This window comes from Nicotiana sylvestris, chromosome 11 (assembly GCF_000393655.2).
Source record: "Nicotiana sylvestris chromosome 11, ASM39365v2, whole genome shotgun sequence".
Taxonomy (NCBI): domain Eukaryota; kingdom Viridiplantae; phylum Streptophyta; class Magnoliopsida; order Solanales; family Solanaceae; genus Nicotiana; species Nicotiana sylvestris.
The window spans coordinates 11907199-11916024 of record NC_091067.1 but is presented as its reverse complement, the minus strand read 5'-3'; positions in this window follow the sequence as shown (position 1 = coordinate 11916024).

Genomic DNA, 8826 nt, shown 5'->3' with positions numbered 1-8826 from the left:
CAGGGAACGCACTGTCGCTATTCTTCGAATGCGCATCAGGTAAACCCTGCTCCTATGTAATAGCCCGTAACAACCGAGGAAGTATGCAAGTGGTTTTCGACCCCTAATTGAGCTCCAAGCTGCTACATTGTATAGTACATAATTTTTAAATTTAAAGAATTTAATATTTAAAATTAAAATTTTGGGTCCGCCTCTACTCTTACAACAACAACCCAGGAAAATCCCACAAGTGAAATCTGAGGAGGATAGTATGTATGCAGACCTTGCCCTCTACTCTTAATGGCTGTTTATTCATGGGAACCGAATTTAGTTACTTTACTTTGCCTTTTTTGTTCATAAAAAGAAGTGTACTTATCCAACTACAAATCCATACAAATCCACACGGAGGAGATGAAATTCCATTTTCTTTTTCATTCCAATTTGTCTAGGGAAACTCATTTTGTAGAATTCTTGTCCCCCTTTTAACCCTATGACTCTTGCTTTTCGGTTTTGGTTATTAATGCAAATTGTACTATTTCTAGTTAAACAAGTCTTCTTAGCACATATGATTTTGGTGGGAATACGGCGGCTAGCCAGTTTATGGATCGGTCATTTAAAAGTAGCCAGCATTTGTAAAGTTATTAAAAAATAGTCACTATCTTGCTGTAATACGGAAAGTTCTAGCATAATATACTGGAGATAGGTGCACTTGTGTACGAACTTTCAGCATATTATGCTGGAACTCCAACACGAGTAAAGTTCCATTATACTATGCTGGACCGGTATATATAATTTGAACAGTGTTTTCGTTCAGATTTATCTTTACATGAAAAGTGGCTAAATTTCGATTACTTTTGAAACTGAAGTTATTTTTGAATGACCACTTGTAAATCTGACTACTTTTAAATTTCTCCCATGATTTTGAAATTCATGTGACATGTTTACACTTTAGTTAGCTTCTTTTCAAAAACTTAAAACTGCCATTTTTTGTGCTATAAATATACAAAAAAAATTGGGTTTCTCATTCGTTATATTCGTGTTAGCATCCGACTTTTAATTCGTTTAATGTAAGGTTCATTAAAGGAGAAAGCACTTTTTATCACGAGTTTTTTCATTTTCACGACTCGTAACAAAGAGTCCTTGCCCGTTTACTAATTGATCAAATTAACTCAAACTCACAAACTGCATCATTTTTATGTGTTGAATTATTTATCCATGGAGGCGAATAAGGTTGCAGATGCTCTCGCTCTTTTTGGAAGATCAAAATCTATAAATGGCTTAAGAACGACAAATTAATTTTGGGATCTTCTACCTTTATATGCTTTGTTTACTTTCTGAACTGATTTAGCAGGGGCTGTGTCAAATATATGAGTTTCTTCCTTCAATAAAAATGGTATCTTTATTCAGCAAGAAAAAATAAAAAATTACGAAAAAAATTATTATGTGTCTCACACAACTGACACTATTGTGTGAGGCTTGTTTTCGTCTCACAATGAAATGGACCCAATTCTTACATATTAGGGTCCACAAAACTTCGGGTATAATACATTATATTATGAGATACAATAAAGTCTCGCACAACTAATATTAGCCGTGCGAGGTACAAAATAAGAAAATTCAAAAATTACCAATGGGAAAGAATTAGTTGATAAATAAGAAATGAATTGTCAGCAGATTACCAACCAATAATTTTGGGAGAACTTATTAACCCCCTTTGCAATGTCTCATTTAGCTTTTTTTTATATCAATAATCATAATAATAAGATTATGTTAGACATCTTTTAAAATGTCCTATTTCATTTCTTGATCATTTTCTGAAATACCGACATGTCACAAAAAAAAAAAATCAAACTTATATAAAATTTACCACTGTAAACCGACTTTTACATTTAAAAAGGCACTAACTAATGATTCTATTAAACATGAAACAGAAGAATAAAGATGCACTTTTAGGCTAAATTCAATTAGAAAATACTTAACGTAAACTAGCCGTCCAATCACTACGCATTAATTTGTGGGACACTTAATTACTCATTGTGAGTCTCATAAAGTTTAGTACAATGTGATTAGCCGAGGATTTGAACCTTATGGATTCGGAATTCTAATTCTTTTAAGTTATTAAATTCTAAAATAATAACTTGTACATATTGCATGAATTTCACAAGACAAATATAGAGCCGGTACAAAAGCTACTGGGTTCAGCTGAATCCATAAGCAGAGGGCTAGCTCCGCCCCTATGATTAGCTGGATAACCGATAATTACCGCATTGGAAAAGACTGAATTTTTTAATTAAAAAAATTCTAATATTACAGTTGTTGGTATTCTACAAATACTCAAAGTTAATTACTCATTCCGTTCACCTTTAGTTGTTTAATTTTAACCTTACATTGCCTTTAAGAAAAAGTAAATGAAGTAGGCATTTAACATTTTATCCATAATAATGACAATATTTCAAAAAGTCTTGGAAAATAATTTGGATAATTAGTACTTAGTTAATGATAAGGATAAAACATAAAATAAATATTGTCTTTCTCTTGATTTACTAAAATGAGCAGGTAAAAATAAAAGTATATTTTTAATATAGTGGACAAATAAAAGTAAACAAGAAAAGTAATAATTAACATGCAACATTCAAGAATTAGCTTTGAAAATATTTTATTTGGTACAAGAACATAAAAAATGACAAAGTTTGTTATTATAATAATTTATATATTTGTTACTTCTTTAAATGTTAGACATTCTATTCAACATTCGTCCCAGCATGAAGAGTAGAAATTTATCATACAAATAAGTGAACTTGACACCTAATGTCCTCTTCACCTCGAAGGGGCAGATCCACGTCAATTATGAACACGTTAATTCAGTAGTTTTATTTCGTATCTCATATTAGTATATATTAAAAGAAATGCTACCAAATATTTATAAAATATTTGATTATGAATTTAATTATATTTATGTATTAACTTGAAATAGCTATAGAATCAGAGGCGGATTTAGAGTTTAAAGTTTATGAGTTCCTATTGTAATCTCAAAATAATATACACTAATAACTTGGTTTACATTTATATATTTATAGATATTTAATGAATTTTTTAATAAAAATACAAAATTTCCGCAAAAATTACTGTGTTCTTGAAAATCCAGTAACTATACTCTACATCCGCCACCCTATAGATACGTAAAGTTCACATTACAAATTCATCTTTGTTCCCTAATTCATACAAAATTTTCAAATGGGAAAATGTCAATGAAAATGCCATCTTCCTGTCAAGGATAAGGAGTCAATTGAATATTTCGGCGGCAAGATTAAACAATTCGCTCAGTCACAAAGGTAAATTCAGAATTTTAGTTCTATGAATTTATATTTAAAATTATTGGTTTATATATTATAATTTTAATAATTATTTACGTATAAATTTATACTCCGATTCACACTTGAAAGCAACAATTCTTGTTCCAATTTCGTACATCACAATTGCACTGGTTACCCGTGAAAATTAATCTACAAATTCAATAAATGCAATTCAGAACTCTTACATATACTGTGAATAATAATGACAAAATTCTCACCAATTTCGAGTGAAATTGTATGTAATTGATGCAACAAAAAAAGAAATTGCTTTTTCTTGTCCTATTATACGCAAATATTTTTGGATTATTTAAAACCACCTTTTTCTTGTATTTCTTGTCCTATTATACGCACAAAAAAATGTTTTCTTCTCCTTTCTTAGATCTTCTCTTCTTATCTTCTCTTTTATGGGGAAAAGAGAAATAATTTACTTCAAAATTTTTGACTTTTACTGTATTCATCAGAACAAATTAAATCATATTAATTAAATGGCCTTGGAATTTAAAAGCGGCGTAATTTCTGGTGGATCTCATAGTCTAGAAGGTCAAAAATAGTTAAATAAGATATTCCATCTGTCACAAAAAAATTAGTTGTAATTAAAAAATTTACTAATTGTAGAATCTTTTTATATAGATTATTTTTTTAACTTTGCTTTATATAGAATTATTTAATTCGAACTCGCTTTTACTTAAAAAATCTAGGACAGGAAGATTTACAACAAGAAGAAATATGGAAAATCCAATGAATAGTTTGTACATTGAATACTACATTGAATGTTACATTGGATGCCTATGTTGTGAATAACTTAAAGATTAAATCCCTTACTTTATGTCCATCATCTTTACTTTTTATGCCTATAAAAGGCTATGTAATTGTAATGGAAAGAAACACACAATTGAAGAAGAAATCTCTTCCTTCTCTATCTTCATTTCTTGTTCATGTTTTACTAAATTGCTTTTATTTTCTTGTTCCATATTGTTACTTTGAGTTATATTTTATAACACGTTATCAGCACGAAGTCTCTAACCTTAAGGTTGAATTCCACTTCTAGTAAGGTATATCTGGATGATCTATTGTCATAATATAAACTTGAGCATCTTGTTCATGAATATAGTATAGTTAAATTTTCGTGAACTAATAATAGGTGGCATGCGTTAGACTACATAATTTACAAAATTACAATTATATTTTATTATGTATGCTTATGATTTTACCTTATAATACAATTTAGTATGTATAGTATAATGATTATACATTAGTTTACTGTCACATATAATTAATATAATAATAATAATAATATTCGTAACTATTTTATTTTGATAAGATAAAATATTAGTATAAGAGGTATGTACTACAACAAATTTTTCATTAATGATAGTTCTTATCAAATTAACGTGTTCAATCATTTCTACATGGAAATATATGTCTTTATTTGCTACATTTCTTATCGGACAACGATAATATTCTAAGTAAGCCGCATTCTATCATTTCTACTCCATCTTGTGGTATGAAAATTCGGTATAATTGTTTTTTTCTTTAACTAACTTTGGAGCTTAGTTCCATTAGAAACTATGAAATAATTTATACTTTGATACAATTCTCATGGCCTTTTAGTTTCACGGACAGATATATGTTTGATCGGAATAGTTATTAAACTAATCAATTCTTTCCTTGTTATTGTTTACTGCCTTCATTGAATTGTTCATCTAATTATATGAACTAATGACTTTAAAAGCAAAGTAACATGATTTTGCTGGTACTTGGCAATAGTGATATCATTATGTTTTATAGCTAGCTAGCCTATTGGAATATGTAAACTGTCTAGCAAAATATTATTACTTTCTTATTAACTTTCTGAAAATTGAATTGTGATATATAATAAAGCAACAATACTAGTTATGTAGCATGTCAAATCACTTAACCAAATTATTACTGGAATTGCTTGATAAAGACTTTAGTGCAATAAGGGTATTCATATTAACCAGTATTTTTCCTACATGTATTTAGTACCTTTTTTAAGTCATGCGAATTAAGTTATATAATTTAATAATGTATACCATGCACTAACTAGACATACGGTTTAGACATACGGTTTAGTATTATCTAATTTACGATTTTTTGTCAAATTATTATTATATTTTTATATCATATTTATGCACCACTTAATTCATTTTATTCAAATTAGCGGACGTGATATCTGCTTTGGGTTATTGAGATATCGATGTCCAATTTTTAATCAATACCACAACAATTAGTTATTTAGTGTAGAATAAATATTTTTATAGTGTTAGTTCATATGAACTTACAAATATGATATCACTAGAGCACTAATTGGTTTTATGCATGTAATCATTATAAATTGGCATTATTTTTAAAGCTTGGGGTAAGACATGGATTTGAATCCTGATAGAGTTTCAAGTCATTATGGTCAAACATGTCTTTACATGGGTAATACATTGGATTCGAGTCCCAATGCACTATATTGATGATATAATGATGACTAAAGAAAAATAATATAGTATTCATTAAAGGCATGAAGATTGTCCCACTTGATTTGCTTCATTCTTGAAGTGAATATGGTAGCAGTACATAATAAGTTTAAATGAAGACATGTGGTTGAACAATGAACGTGAGTGTTCCAAAGATCAAAATAATAATAATCATCACTATGATTTTAAAGGAAAACAATAAGGGTTCTCAAAATAGTCCTTCAAAATGTGAAGGCAATGTTTACCATAAAATTGGTATGAAAATAATAAAGCACGTCGCTGATTATGATCCATTCCTTGAAAAGAATGTGACTTGTGATAAGCATTGAGAATGCAAACTCATTCCTAAAGTTGAGTGGCAATATGTGATAAAAGCAATGAATAAAAACATGCAATTCATGATTATATGAATACCACACAACTCACCTCTAAGGGAAGTTTGAGTGAAATAAAGAGAATAAATATTATTGTGTGGTTACATAAATATGTCATTGGTCGTGTACATGTGATACGCCAAATATTATTTTGTCATGCCTTATAAAAGTTATTAAAGTCAAAACTAAAGCAATAAATGATTTTGCTTATGATGATTTTGACCATGACAATTTATTATAATATAAGTTTCTCCGTGAAGGAAACCTTTACCATATGAATAGTTTGTTAAAAGATCGTGTAGTACAAAAGTTGTTAAAGCTCCGAATGAATAAAATTATTCATAACATTGATATTGTAAAGTCTCAGAAGAAATTTTTTGAGTTTCAAATGTACAAGTCAAAGTGATTATCATATTGAGACAATAAATGAAAGGAAGATTGAATATATTCATATTTCTATAATCATATCGGGTAAATATGAAAGGTACCCAGTTTTATTTCTATTTGTACTACACAAATATAAGCATGATGCTTGAATCATATGCCACAAGTAAACTAGAGGTTTACTAAAACAAATATTAGTTGGCATAACCGGTTGACCATCCCGGTTCAATTATGATGCGAAAAAAAATTAATTGAGAATTACATTGGCATATATTGAAGAATAGAAGATTCTTCAAGAATTCTCTTATGCTGGTTATTCTCATGATATACCAGTTAAGGTAGGGATTACATCCCTTGATTTCTGGAACAAATAAAAGGTGATAAATATATGGGCCCAGTCACCTGCCATGTGGATCGTTTACTATTATATGGTTTTAATAGATGCATCTATTATATGGTCACATGTGCATTTGTTATCAACTTGCAGTTTGGCTTTTGCAAGATTTATTGCTCAAATTATTAGAGCACAATTCCAGAATATAAATTATGATAATTTATCTTAATAATATTGGTTTAAATCCAAGTCGGTTTAGCAGAAATTGTATGCCTCCAGTTATAGCTAAATCATTGGTTATGAGAACAAAACTCTAAAAAAAAACGAAATTTTGTATGAGATGTATTATTTAATATACAGCAGCACTTGTACGCATCTAGCTAAATTATGAAAATTTCTTCCTATCACAATCGGTTCAGGGTCAGGAACCAAATAATTTCTATATAGAAATATGGATGTGTTATATGATTTAATTATTCCACCACAATGCACAAAGATGTGTTCCCAAAGAAGGTTGGGAAATGTGTTGGTGATCCCAACATTAGGGGGAGAAAATGGGCAGCTGAGAAAGTGATACGTGAAATGAATTATTGTGAATACATATAGATCCTCGTACAAGAAAATATGAACTTGAAGTTCAAGTGATAATTCATTTACAAATTATTGTCAGACGCATTTGCTGACCCAAAGCTAAATGTCATATTTCAGCTGCTAATGTTCCAAATAGAAAAAGTCCATGGGGGACAGAGTTTATGCCACTCATAAAGCGTAACAGACCAATCGGTTCCAAAGATAAAACTCCTTGAAGAAGGAGATGGGTAAATATTCAAAATGGTCATAAAAAGGAGGCAAATGCTCTAGAAGAGCACCACGACATAATATTTCACAAGACCTCATGGGAGAGGCTCAGGTACCTGAAATAATGAGATAAAGAGATCTCAATAAGTTATGTCTTTATTAGGTAATAATTAAACCGATATAAAATGATCGTCGACGATATTGTTAACATAATATAGCGCTCAATATTATTAACATTGACGAGGATCTTGAGCTCAAATCTGTCATGAAATTTGGACAGATAAATAATTGGCCAAATGAAAAATACGCAATGAAAGTTGACTTCACTTGAAAATATAAAGTTGGACGGAGTCCCAACACCTGAAAGTATAAATCCAGTAGAGGTAAATGTGTTCTTGTGCGAAAAAGGTCAAGTCGATAGACATAAAGATGACTTGTGTCACAAGAATATTTGTAAATATTCTGGCATTGATTATATAGAGACATGTTCTCTTGTGGTAGATGTAGTCATTTAAGATTTTAATCTGGCAATACATGAAAAACTTGATATGCGTATAATGGAAATCATTGAAGGATTTAAATTGTTCAGAAGCATATAAAAGTTTTCGAGAAACTTGTTCAATAAAGCTTCAGAAATCTTTATACAGATTGAAACAATCAGGTCGTATGTGGTATAATCGCCTGAGTGAATACCTGTTGAAAGAAGGGTACAAGAATGATCCAATTTGTCCTTGTGTCTTTATAAAAAGGTCTGGATATGAATTTGTTATAATCGCCGTGTATGTTGATGATTTAAATATCATTGGAACTCTTGGGGAGATTTCAAAAACAGTAGACTGTTTGAAGAAAGAATTTGAAATGAAAGATCTTGGAAAGACAAAATTTTGTCTTGGTCTACAAATTGAGTATATGAAAGATGGAATATTTGTCCATCAATCAACATATACCGAAAAGTTTTTAAAGCGATTCTATATGGATAAAGCACATCCATTGAGTACCCCGATGGTTGTGAGATCACTTGATATAAAGAAAGATCCATTCTGACCTCATGAAAATGATGAAGAGCTTCTTGGTGCCGAAGTACCATATCTTAGTGCAATTGGGGCATTAATGTATCT